The following is a 13,901-nucleotide window of genomic DNA, read 5'->3' as shown; positions in this document are numbered from 1 at the left end:
TTGACTAAAGCTCTTCACACATTCATTGCATTTGAATGGCTTTTCCCCTGTGTGTGTTCTCTGATGCAGTTTAAGGCTTGGTAAATTTATAAAGCTCTTCCCACATTCACTGCACTTGAACGGCTTTTCCCCCGTGTGTGTTCGCTGATGCAGTTTAAGGCTTGATAAATTTATAAAGCTCTTCCCACATTCACTGCACTTGAATGGCATTTCCACGGTGTGTGTTCGCTGATGATTCCTGAGTTTAGATGATTCCGTAAAACTACTTCCACATTCACTGCAAGTGTATGTTTTTTCTTTCATAGTTAGTGTCTCTGAGTCGGGTATGTATTTTCCTACATCTCTTGACTGTGCTTTCTGAAGGGCCAACATGACCGATAAAGCACTTGTGTTATTCTCACACAACCTGTATGTGTGTGGTATTTTGCTTATTTTCTTTCCAACTAAACACTAAAGTGCAAAGGTCACCAAATACTTGCCACATTCATTTTTTTTTTTTCAGTTGTCTGGCTTCACTCCATTGTGATTTTTGCTGGTTGCTGTGGAAAGGCCTGAAAGAGTTCACAAAACACCTCTAGCACTGAAAGGTGGTCTGATATCACTTTAGGAAGCTGAGCACTGCTGTAACCAATTCATGATCAAAGCTGGTATTGGACACATTTACACAAGGAGTGTTTTTTTCTTCTTGAGACACAGAGGTGCACAGCTGAGACCCGTAGAACCACAAATTGCCCATGACGGTACTTTGAAGATCTGTCAGTTTATGTTCAGGTTCGGCTGTCTCTGTCGGCAGTTATGTTTTCCTGAATACTGGAATGTAATGTTTCTGACTTTGCTCTTGCAGATTTACAGTATTAGCTTCATTATTCTCAAATATTTTGTACAATCAAGGATTGTTTTCTGTTGGATGAAAAGAGATTTAAATTACTTAAATGGAAAATACTGGAATTGATTGTAAAAGGATCTCATTTATTATTATTGTTGAAACTTATGAAGACATATTTTACCATACAGAGATATTTTCATAAAAGTTCCTTTGAATATGCCACATCTTATTTATTTCAGCAAAGGTGTTCATAGAGAAACTTAGCAAAAAAAAAGGGTGCTCGCATAGCACTCATATCCTAGTTACAGGTTTAGGTAGATGCATATGGTCAAGGTTTTTTATAAAATAAGAACAACTCTTGGAGTAAGAGATGGATCTGAAAGACTCAAGACAGCAAAGTGGACATCAAAATGCTTTGTTATACATCAAATCTTATTGTCCACGGAGGTGCCTGGTTTCATTCACTGCTAACTATTTTTTCAAGAGTATTACCTTCGCTGTTTTCTCAAAGCCTGATTAAGTGGGCCTTTTGTGCGCTGATTGTGTTTGGGACCCTTGGGGCTCTATCTGGGCATTGTAGGCCCTGCATCATATATCGACCCTCTCCCCATATAAAGCGGCGCCTCTAAGACTCTAGAAATCTAGATATTGACCTAAGATTTAGCATGTCCCTCTTATGGACATGAAAGAAAGACTATCATGTTCTATAGCTTCAAAGTATTTCCATGCTGGCGGCCATCTTACAATGATGCTTTTTACTAATTCTGCGTAGATTTCCAAACTGGTTCGGTCTATCGAATTTCCAAGTGTATCTAGGCCACTGTTCATCCCATCTCTCCTATCCCTCTAATTCGGATTCTATCTTCCTAATTGCATAATCTAGTTTGACCTAATGTATTTCAACTTCCCTTTTTTTGTAATCGCACCTGGTCCTTCCCTTCAGGATTTGCTGATATCCACCTAGTAATCACATGCATATAACGCTGGGAAGCCCAGAACAGAAAAAGTACCTTCTTCTCTCTGGACATCTTCTGTCATGATGCTGTTGTTTAAGGGCTGCCTTTGTAGAATGGAGTCATGGAACTTTCCTCCAGTTACCCCATGATTTGCCCCATCCCTTCCTTACTTAATATGACCATACCCCTTTCCCCTCTCTTCCCCTCAGCTTCCCCCCAAGTGAGCATTCTGTAACCCGGTCCCTCCCCTCTTTCCACTCTGGAAATTTGGAGCCCTTAGCCATGGATTCCCTTTCTCATAGATCTCTAGACTCCAACTAGCTCCAGACGGTTGTAATTCTTACACTATCATATACCCTCCTAAACTATGTAAACGCGTTTTCTCAAACTTCAAATACAGGCTTCTCAAATTTCAACTAGAAACCCTTATTTCCAGCCCCTATGTTTGCACGACTAAAGGAGCTAGCATAAGTTACGAGGGCCAGATGCATCAACAAACCGTTTAGCGATTTCCTAATTGCGAATCCTTGCGAATCCTTGCGATTCGCAATTCGAAAATCGCAAATCAGATTGCATGAAAGTGTAACACTTTCTGCGATACCTAGGGGATTGCAAATGACCTACCTCATGAATATTAATGAGGTAGGTCGCAATTTGCGACCTCCTATGAATCGCAAAAATCACAGGAATGGTGGCCTGCTGGGGTCAACAAACCACCATGTCCGTGATTGCTTTTAAATAAAGCAATCTTTTTTTGAAAAGCAGCCCCGTTTCATTAAAGGGAAACGGGATGCTTTACAAAAGAGAAAATGAAAACGTGTCCTTTCATTTTCTAAGAGCAGGCAGTGGTCCATGGGATCACTGCCTGTTCTTAGAAAATGCATTTACAGACATTCACAAAGGAGAAGGGGTCCCTTGGGGACCCCTTCCTATTTGCAAATTGATTACCACCTACTTGAAGTAGGTGGTAGAATGCAAATGTTTTGTGAATGTTTTCCGACCACATTTCGGTCGTTAAACATTCATGCATACGCATGCTGTTTGGTATTAAGAAGGGATGTCCTAAACATGCCCTTCCGCCTTTCTCTACCCCAATTCCAACACGGTTGACGGGTTGCTACTCCTGTATTTTTGTTCAAAACTTCCTAATAGGGAATCATAAACCCGTTTTGCGAGTCGGTAACAGGTTACCCAAAATAGGGTTTGCTGCATCAGAAGAGCATTTTTTTGCGTTCGCAAACGGCTGATTCTGTGAATCGGCCGTTTGCGAAGGGAAAACATGCTTGATGCATCTGCCCCATTATCTTTTACACTACAAGATCAGCACAATGAAGGAAAGCCCTTTGCTCTCTGCTCCGGATCACTGCATCCACTAAAGCCCCCCACGGTCTCAGTCTCTCGGTAACTCCCTCTATTGTTTGCAAAGCAGAGGCAACCATCGCTCTTCATAGTAATGGGATTATCCTAATTCAAGTATCTGAACGAAGCCTAGAATTACTTGATGACATTTTCCTCACTCATCAAACTCTCCCAGACCCAAGCTCTTCCTAGCCCTTTAGGCATCCCACAGGTACCTTGTTCTGTATCCCCCCTCTCCCCAATACTTGTATTGCTCCATTCCTTTCCCCTCCTCCACATCCATCTTCATCAGATTACCCAACAGCATTCATTTACCATTACCCTTTCCATATGATTCAATGACAGTTGTCGTCATAATAGTCTGAGCTGTCTTCACACCCCTTAAGCAGAGACCACTGAAATACATGACTCGATACTAACACCTTCACCTTATCTCTGCCCCTTACCCTGAACATTCCCTTGCAGTCACCACTGATGCGTTTGTGACACCTCCTTTGGACCCGCTAACTTGACCAATAAGAGCTGATCTCTGACCTTTTCTGTCAACAAAAGAGCCCTACCTAGTCCTGAAACATCACTATACTGACCCTGTGGGTAAGGATCCAATATAATTGTTGGTACCCTCGGTGTGTCGCTCACCTCAGTTCCCCAGGTCAAGATGCTACATTTACAAAAAGCAACATGTAAGCACAGGTCACCCCACACAGGGTACAGAAAAAGTGTGAGAGAGCAGAGAGAGTGCCTCACGGACGTATCACCCGAGGGGGTTCCCGGCTAGCAATTGCCGGTATACCCTCTTCTCATCATTGGTCACTCTCTCTGTGTGAAGAACAGAACAAACACAACAAATTATAACTGTGCATATGTGAGAATAGACAGAAATAGACAGACAGTGTACACATACAAATACTACTGTAAACCAAGGTGTGTGAAAATACACCTAAGACCCCAACAAAAGAAAAGGAGAGGTAAAACCGGTGAAGTTTTGCTGGCTGTCTGTTTTATTCCGGTGCTGCAAAACTTCCCATTAAAAATGGTTAATTATGTACCACCATTATCTGCTTAGAATGGACCGACATGTTTCATTGTTCCTGTGTCAGCAATTTCATCAGGGTGAAAAATGGGGTCTCTATTCTCAGTCTTCACTTCAATAATCAAGGACCTTGTGCTTGCCAAGTCTTCACATACCGGCAAGTATCCAGGACTCCGTGTCACGTGATCACGTGTCCGTCACTGGCTCTACCAATTTCGAGCCACTGCAGCCGCTTTCCTCTGGCGCTTCCGACGATCCTCTGTCCTTCTCTGCCTGCCTGCGCCAAGGGGACTCCATCCCCTAACGTGCCCTGCGGCAGATTCGTTTAGCGCCAGGAGGCGCTCAAATTCATCACAGGGCTCCAGCAGTGCAGGGCACAGGCCGTCGTGCCCAGGCGACGCCCAGGCCAAGGGCGGGCCATTTGCACCCTTCAGAACCAGGAAGAGGCAGGGCCACATCCCATGGTTCTGTCGCGAGTGGTCGACGTGGACTGCCTGATTGACTGGCTGCCATGCTATTGAACTCTGCATTTTAAATGTACTGTTGGATTTACGGGGGACTCACTGTGGAAATGTTGTTCCTCACACTAGTACTGTTCCTATACCATTGCTTTTTGGACAGACTGGATCAATTGTATCTAGTGGATTCACAAGGGAATTGGGAAAGGGAGGGGGAGGGGTTCGTCCATTTTGGTTGGATACAGTGATTTGTTGTCAGTAACTGGGTAGGGTGGGAGTTCAGAAGAAGCATCTGTCCCATCTATTACCCCCCTTAAGGGCATATAGAATCATGGGGAAAAGTAAAGGGCAAGATAAAGCTCATGGAGCTCTCCGTTCAAAAAAGAGGGGCACTTGTGGTATCTGCCATGAATCAATAGATAGGATTGAGACCTTGTTTTCGGAATGCTATGAGATAGCAACCTCAGAATCTACGATGCCCCCTGCCCACGTGGAAAACTCTCCCAGCATTGACCGCAATCCTAGTTTAGTATCAAATTTCCCACCCATGCACCAGGAAGTAAAAAAAAAAGTGTACCTGTAAATTCCACCTATGTTAAAAAATGTCAATACTGGTAAGAAGCCTAGAAGCTGCCCCCTCAGTTTAACGCCAAACACAAATATAGTGACACAATCTAGCGATACCCAGGACACGAGTGAGGATTATATGTACCTTAAAAAGAGTGCAAAAATAGATTCGAAGCCCTCATGGAAAGGGCTAATAGGGAAGTGGTAGGTAGGGCGGCTGACCAAGACAGTGGGAACTCCGAGCTAGCTGGTGTGCTTCAGGCTCTAAAACCCACCACTGAGTCTTTGCGAGAAGAGGTGGCTGTCCTAAGGAAGGAGATCACAGATCTAGCAGGAAAGGGCAAGAGCGATAACCCAAATATGAGGGAAGTTGATATTGGTTATCCACCTATTCTCTAAAGGAACCCTTCACTCCTAGACTCTGGGCCCTTTGAGGGGGAAAGAGGAAGGCCTATCCCTCTTAGTTCAAACAAGATCCATCATGACCCATGGCCTAGGCCCATCTTGAATCAATTCGTCCACGAGAAAAATTACTTGGCTAGTAATGCATATGTATATAGGTTGAGGTCCGTACCTGCCCTCCACAGGGTAAGGAGGAGGATAGGGGGTTTCAAAGAAAGTAACCCCACCATCAGATAAATGTTCTTGTATGTTTGGTTCTGGGGGTCAGTAGGTATGGGCAAAATAGTAAATGGAATCTATATGGGACCTCAGCAAGACAAAAATCACGAAATATATCTAAGAAAAGTCCCTAGATTGCTAAAGGCTGGTCGGAAGATCGCGAATTACTGCAAAAATAAGGTCATTCATTGCTTTAGGGAAATTAGGCACTCCTCAATTATAAGAGAAGATATAATAAATGTTAAATGAGTAGCAGTCCCAGGCTCAGCAAAGGATGTAGTTATCTCATTTTCCTCTTTGGCCATTGTCGATGGTCTTATGTCAATCGACTCAAGTACTATACCCACAGCTATCACATCTATTATGATGAGATACAGCCTTCCGGCAGAAATAGATCCAATTATTACCGGGTCTGTACTGAGATTGTTATACCCAGATGAATTTATGTGTCAGGAATTGCTCCTTCCCCTTCGTCTTTTGCAGCATAAGACGGAAATCGGAGCTTGAACGGACTACAAGAACCAGAAGGCTAAGTGCAGAGCAAGCGTGATAGCATCTGCCCATGAAAGAAGCCCATGATGGAGAATGAGCGTTGGATATATTGAATCCTGCCTGCGCACGTCTTGTTTGGAGTTTCCAAGTCACGGACAGCAGAGGTTGCTGTGTTCATAGACCGTGTATTGTCCCAGTGAAAAGGTAAGATAGAGTGGCTGCTCTCTTACGCTTTGATCAGATTCCTCGCGGTTGAGTGTCAGGCTTGGCGCTCCCGTGGAGGCTCGCAGAGACGCACGCCAGGAGGTGTTTTCCTGCGTCTATGTAATCCCCCTTGAACTATTGGCATCTCAAGGTTGAGCGGAGGCTCCCTTGGGGTTTCCTTGCGTAGAGACGTGGTAGAGTGCCAGGCTTGGCAATCCCGCGGTTTCCGCAAGCTAACGCTCACTGAGGAAGGTGTTCCGTGTTTCCGAGCGCACCCACTGCTATCGTTACTCCCCCAAGATAGAGTGGCTGCTCTCTTGGAACGACGTGCCACTCCCGCAGTTGAGTGCCAGGCTTGGTATTCCCGCGGTGGATGTGAGGTGTAAGGAACTACATCACGTATTGAATAATGAGTTCCCTTGGCTACTGGATAAACAGGGAAGGCACACGAGCATCATTGTCGGCCGTTACTTTGCACAGTGCCCTCCGTTGGCGAGTACCAGGACTGGTACTCATGCAGAGGACGGTTGGTTCTGATTTAAGTTACTCATTTGTGCAGACTGAGACAGAGGGGATGAGAGACTACACAACCAGTGGTATCGTACCTATGATTAACTATAGATCCCTAATTTCGAGACTATCTGCTTTCATTTTGCCATAGGCGATCATAATCAGTGTGTACCTTTCTTCACCATTAAAACACCCCTTTTACCTACGATTGGTGTTATTCTGTATCTGTTCGTCACAGTGTCGCTAAATCGCTCCTGAGGAATACCGGGTGATTACATAATATCCGACATACGTACTTTATCTTCCTCCTGATCGGCTTGGCGACACAAAGCCAACATGGATGAAGTCTTGGCTGCGCTGGCGGCCATTCAGAGCGAATTGGCTACCTCACGGCAAGAAACAGCTGACTTGCGGACCAGAATAGAAACTTTGCAAAGGAACCCTTTCAGTGCTGGTACTCCTTCACAGGTCTCTCCATCTTCTGTGGTGGTGGAAATACCCGTATCCATTCCTCTTGCCACACCAGAGAGATACAGCGGGGATCCCAGCATGGTGCAAGTGTTCTTATCGCAAGTGGCCTTACATCTCTCCTGTAAACCGAAGTCGTTTCCCACTAACCAAGCAAGGGTGGCATTCCTTATCTCATACCTGGTAGGAAACGCCGCCCAATGGGCTGTTCCGCTGGTGAGTCGTGACGACCCCCTCCTATTTGACTGGGCCGGCTTTCAGGAAGAATTTGCGAAGGTGTTCGACCGAAGGGCTAATTCATATACAGCTGACAGAGAACTGCTGGAACTTCGCCAGGGCAGTGGCGATCTTTTGCAGTATTTGAACAACTTCAGGCGGTTGGTGGCAGAGACCAAGTGGCCCTCATCTAAACAAACTGCGCTCTTTCACCAGGTGTTGAACGATGAATTGAAAGACGTTATTGCGCAAATCGACCCACAGCCCAAGACCTATGAGGATCTCATTAGTCTGGTACTACGCCTGGATCATCGATTGGGCGAGCGGAGAGGCAATCACAAGAGAAAGGGGAAGTCAGCGCCCCCATTAGGGTTGCAAGGACCTACCGACGCTCAATCGTCTCCCCGGGCTGAACCGATGGATATTGGGGCTATCAGGGCTAGTCTTATTTCTGCTGAAAAAGAATCGCACCGCAAACAAGGTCTCTGCCTGTATTGTGGAAAGAAAGGACATTTTGTGAGGGAATGCCCAGCGAAACCGAAGTTCAGTAGATATCGGACTAACAGATCGGTGACAGCTGTGGTGGATGCTCCGGCGGAAAACTAACGGACTCCCTGAATAGCGAAGGGGCATCTTGGAGTCACATTAGCATCCCTTCTTTGTCCCGCATGGTTCGCGGGCGTCTCCAGCATCTATTCATTGACATTCAGGTGGGGGTACAGGCGGACTGCGTTCCTGTGGTGGCCATGGTCGATTCTGGGGCCACCGGTCAGTTCATGGATGAAGCAGAGGCGCAACTTCTGGGTATTGACCTTCTTGCCAAGGAGTTCCCTGAGGACGTATACGCTGTGGATGGGCGTAAGCTGGTCTCAGGTCTGATCTGTCAAGGCACTGGAGGTGTTCATGTATGGTTTGGAGACTGGCATGAGGAGGTGATCGACTTTAGCATCATAAGAGCTCCTCAGTACGGAATAATTTTGGGGTTGCCATGGCTCAGGAAACACAACCCATCCATCAACTAGGACAACGGTGAGATACGCATGGACTCTCCGTATTGTCTCCTACGCTGCAGTATGGCTCCTGAACACCCTGTCCAGGATACTAGTAGTAGTAGTAGTATTTGTAGCTTATAAAGCGCAACTGTCACCCCCAAGGGTATCCTGGCGCTGAGACCGAACCGTGCATCAATAAAAAACAACTACATTACTCTGGGAAACAGATAAGTTTTGAGGCTCTTTTTAAAAGTGAGCAGATCAGGGCAGCTCCTTAATGCCAGGGGGAGGGTGTTCCACATCGTGGCAGCCGCAAAGCTGAAAGCGCGACCACCCATTCTCGTTCTGTTAATTTTAGGACCTTTTACCAAGAACGCCGAAGATGACCTTAAAGGTCTGGCTGCCTGATACCAGAGGAAGAGGGTCTGAAGAGGTATTGGTCCCAGTCCATGCAGGGCCCTAAAAACAAGGCAGAGAGCCTTAAACGCAATTCTCTGCTGGACTGGAAGCCAATGTAGATCGGCTAAAGCTGCCGATGAAGAGGCGGACCGTGGTCGAGACAAGGCCAGTTTAGCGGCCATATTCTGTATCCTTTGGAGCTTTAGGATCAGAATCTTCGGGGCACCCAAAAGTAGTGCGTTACAGTAGTCGATCCTACTGAGAATGGAACTACGCACTACCTCGGCTCTGGAGCCCCGTGGAAGAAGTGGCAGGATTTTCTGTAACGCACGGAGCAGACCCATGCAAGTTGCTACCGTTTTATTTACGGAGGCATCAAGCTGCAAGTTGGGTTCGAATAGAACTCCCAGATTGCGAGCTGACTCTGCCGCCTCCACCGATCCCGGAATGGACATAGGCCAGAAATCGGCCGGTAGTGTACGGGGAGTTCGGTCTAAGGAGCAGTGGAGTACCTCCGTTTTCGATCCGTTGAATTGCAACGCCTCAACACAGATGGTAGCCACGGCAGCGGAAAAGGCTGTGGTCCTTCCCGTTGAACTATCTGGGTTATACGGACGTGTTCGATGATATTCAAGCGGAGGTGCTCCCCCCGCATCGGGTGTGCGACTGCCAGATCGACTTGGTTCCTGGGGCAAGTGTGCCCAGCAGGAGGTTCTGCACCTTGATCGAACCCGAAAACCTCCATCTACGCTCCTACCTGGATAAACTGCTTAGTCTTGGATTCATCAGGCCGTCTAAATCCCCAGCAGCCTTGCCCTTTTTCTTCATCCTTAAAGCGCATGGGGAATTGAGGGCCTGTGTAGACTTTAGGGCGCTGACCGCTGACCGCCAACACGGTCAAGAACAGATACCCCTTGCCTCTCATAAACGTCCTGTTGGAACAGGTAAAAAAGGCCAAGATCTATACCAAGCTCGACCTCAAGGGGGCCTACCATCTCGTGCGCATGAGGAGCGGCGACGAATGGAAAACTGCATTCAAAACCAGATTCGGACTCTTCGAATACCTTGTGATGCCGTTTGGGCTCTGCAATGCCCCTGCGGCCTTTCAATACTTCCTAAACGATGTGTTATGCGATATCCTGGATATATATGTCGTCGTTTACATCAACGACATTCTCATCTATTCTGACACAGTGGAGGATCACGTAAAACACGCATCTACAGTATTAAGAATACTTCGGGAGAAAATGCTGTTCTGCAAACTCAGCAAATGTGATTTCCATGTCACATCTGTGGAATTCCTGGGAGTAATGTGGAGTCCTTCTGGACAGGAGATGGCACAACGCAAAGTCAAGGCGGTGGAAGACTGGCCTACCCCTCAGTGTGTTAAGGATGTGCAGTGTTTCATCGGGTTCGCCAACTTTTATAGGAGGTTCTTCGATGGCTTCTCTGGGCTTGTGGCTCCTATCACGGACTTACTGAGGAAATCCCAGACGTTCAGGTGGATCCTCGAAGCACAGGAAGCTTTTGTGGCCCTGAGAGGGCGTTTGTTACGGCTACCGTTCTAGCCCATCCTGACCCAGAGCTGCCTTATACGGTGGAGGCGGATGCATCCGAAGTTGCTTTGGGGGTCATTCTTTCGCAACGACACGCTCCCTCTGGTATACTCCACCCGGTGGCCTTCATGTCCCGAAAGCTGAACGACGCTGAAAGAAATTACCACATCGCAGAAAAGGAGCTGTTGGCTATAAAGGATGCCTTCACTGAGTGGAGGCATTTATTGATGGTAGCCAGACACGTGGTAACTGTATATACGGACCATCGGAACCTACAGTTCATGACGGCGGCGAGACACCTTTCCCCCCGTCAGATGAGATGGATGCTGTTCATCCCCGGTTCTCATTTCCACATTACATACAGACCCGGTAAGGACAACAGGAAAGCCAACGCTCTTTCCAGGCAATCAACCATCGCTGCGCCGCTTCCTGCCCCCGTCCATTCCATACTCAGTCCGGAGGTGGTGTTGGGAGCTATACAGTCTGAGGCTTTTCTTAAAGGGGTTCAGCTTGGTGTTCGCTCTTCCACTTGGAGAACATGGCTTAAGTGCCATAAGGAGTGGCAGGTCAGAGATGGCATACCTATGAACGGTTGCCGCCTGGTGTTACCGACGCCACAGCTTCGTAAGCAAGCATTCTGCTGGTGTCACAATTCCCCTTGCGCAGGGCATCTTGGAATCGAAAAGACAACTGATAGCCTGGGCAGACAGTTCGGGTGGCCTTCCATGAGAGCGGACGTCAAGAATTGGGTCGCTGCCTGCGAGATCTGCGCAACCATGAAAACGGACCATGGGCGCCCGCAAGGGCTGTTGCAGCCTCTGTCAGAAGTTGGACTGATATATGATGTTCACTAGTTCTAGTGATCACCTTGTATCAGTCCAAACAACCCTTATGGTGATTTGTTGTAAATCAACCTTATAGACCAGCTATCCTAGAGGTAGCATGGACAGAGCAATCTTAGGCTAAACTCTTTTGGCATGTGAAGCCGGCTGTATTACCATATGTAACCCCTTGAACACCAAGTGAAAGGACACCACACAGGATATATATTCAAAATATATATGTATTTATTACTATAAATAGTCCCCTGAACTCTTTATGAGCACAGAAGCAAACATGTTAAAACAATTCAATTGATAAGTATAAAAAGTTAAACAAAATATGGATAGGCCCTGGTGGCCCCTAAAACCATATACTGAAGAAGTGGTATAAGTACCACGAGTCGAAAGGAAATAAGGCCTAGGGCCTTGGGAATTGCTGGGGCTACGAGGATCGAACTACAGTTAGGAACTAGGAGGCCCACGAGATCTGGTTTGCAGTGCGCAAAGTTAGAAGCAGTTCACATTGAAGTCAATGGATGCGGAAAAGTTTTAAAGTTAAAGGCAGGAAGTCTTCTGGTCAGTCTAGAACTTAACCCTTTGGAATCTGGACACTAGGAGAGCTAAACTACTCGGGAGCACCGGAGTGCCAGCGTTACCTCACCCACAGGAAGCGGGTGCAGTGGTGCCAATGTGTGTCGGGATTCTGCAGGAGTTCAGATGGAGCCTTGGAGTGTTGAAGCTGCAGGTGACCTGATGTGAAGAGTTCCGATGGATCCAAGGGAGGATCTGAAGAGTTGAAGACCTGAAAGCAGAGGGGACATGTTCAAAGTCACTAGCCAGTGACCGGCATGGAACCAGGAAGGAACCAGGCGTTGTTGGGTGCAAACAGGTGATGTCGTGAAGCTTGTCTCTTCAGCCACGTGGACCAGGCGATGACGACGACCAGGAGTCACTCACGAGCTGTCCTATAAAGGCTCTAGCTGTTGGCGGCGTTGGGTTCTTGATCGGAGCAAACAGGCCTTGGCTAATGCAAGCCACGCAGGAAACAAAGAAGGCTTCTCACTCTAACCAGCAAGGTAAGAGGGGGTGCTGCTTTTAGGAGCAGCAAGGGCCAGTCTGGAGAAAACAGACCAGTGGTAGAAAGTTGTCGCTTGGCCGCCTAAATGGGCACTAGCCAGCGGGCCAGCAACCAGGAAGGCGCGTCGAGTGGAACAAAGCAAAAGGGTCCCACGCAGATCTCGTCAGAGCTGGAGGGCTGGTCCTTGGTGCAAATGTAGCTCGGTGGTGGGGCTTCTCAAGACCCCAAGCACAGCAGTGAGGGTGCCTCAGGTGCTGCGCAGTCAGCTTCTCTTGGACTTTCCAAGAGGTCCGGTCCCACGTCGCAGGTCGCCTCCACTCGTCTCAGCTTTGCAGGGACTGTGGATCGGGCTGTTAGATGTCTGGGAGTCTGGTTCTTGTCAGGCACTGGGCTCGGGCTCCGGCAGGAGGCGGCGGCAAAGCAGTCGTTGATCGCTGGATGGTGCCTGTATTCACAGGGTGGTCACTCCTTGGCCACAAAGGAGATTCTTCAGTCTTCTGAGCAGCAGAACGTCGAAGGTCCAGGGTGTCTTCTTATGTAGTCGAATTTCAGGGTAATCTGCAGTCTTGGGACTCAGCTCCTACTTTTAAACCAATTCTAGGGGCTGGACTACCTACTAGGTCCCTCCTATGGGTGGGACCAGGAAGGGGGGTGGTTACACCCCCTTTCCTTTGTCCAGTTTTACGCCAGAGCAGGGGCTGGAGAGCCCCGGCACCGGTTTGAACTGCCCTATGCACGTGGACACCTTGTGTGCCCCGGGCATGTCTGTTTCTATTTAGTCCTACCTAACCAGATATACAAAATCATGTCTGGGGTGGTGCTAGCACCTCCCAAGGCAGGAAACCCTTTGTCCAAGCCTCCCTCGCTGGAAGGACTCCCAGCAGCAGGAGGTCAGACTTGTGTATGTGGTGGCAGCATCCATTTTGTGATGCTGAGGCTCTATTTAACTTTAACCGGGGTTCAGTTTCTGTACATGTCATGTCCCTCTAGAAGGGTGGAATGTACCCCCGTCGCCAGAATTGGCGAGGGGGTAGTATTCCAATTCGTATGACACCTTACTCGACATGTTTTGATAATGTCAAACCAGAGTTAGCATTTAACCGCGAGGTTCATAATGCACTTAAGAGTATATGGTATGACGCTATCAGGAAACAGCTAAAGGACATGGTTCCGAAAGCTGCAGACGGGCTCAGCTAATGCTAGAGCACCATCTCACACATAACCAAGCACTCTGCCTCCAGGACTGATAAGGCCTGCCATAGGAGTGACTTATAGGTTACTGTGTGTCCTTGTATATGTTAGATATAGAGATACTATACCTAAAGCAAAGGGTGATTACACCACC

General features: G+C 47.6%; 1 long non-coding RNA gene across 3 annotated transcripts in view; it reads right to left on the bottom strand.

Annotated features, from left to right (window-relative positions):
* Positions 1-505: 505 nt before the first annotated feature.
* Positions 506-13,901, bottom strand: part of LOC147737156 (uncharacterized) — a 50,815-nt gene continuing 37,419 nt past the window's right edge. For all 3 annotated transcript variants that reach the window (XR_015295533.1, XR_015295532.1, XR_015295534.1), the window contains one exon: positions 506-900. This is a non-coding gene — a long non-coding RNA (uncharacterized LOC147737156). The remainder of the gene's footprint in view (positions 901-13,901) is intronic.

This window comes from Lissotriton vulgaris, chromosome 1_1 (genome assembly GCF_964263255.1).
Source record: "Lissotriton vulgaris chromosome 1_1, aLisVul1.2, whole genome shotgun sequence".
In the NCBI taxonomy this organism is placed as follows: domain Eukaryota; kingdom Metazoa; phylum Chordata; class Amphibia; order Caudata; family Salamandridae; genus Lissotriton; species Lissotriton vulgaris.
This window is presented reverse-complemented; position numbering and strand designations above follow the sequence as displayed.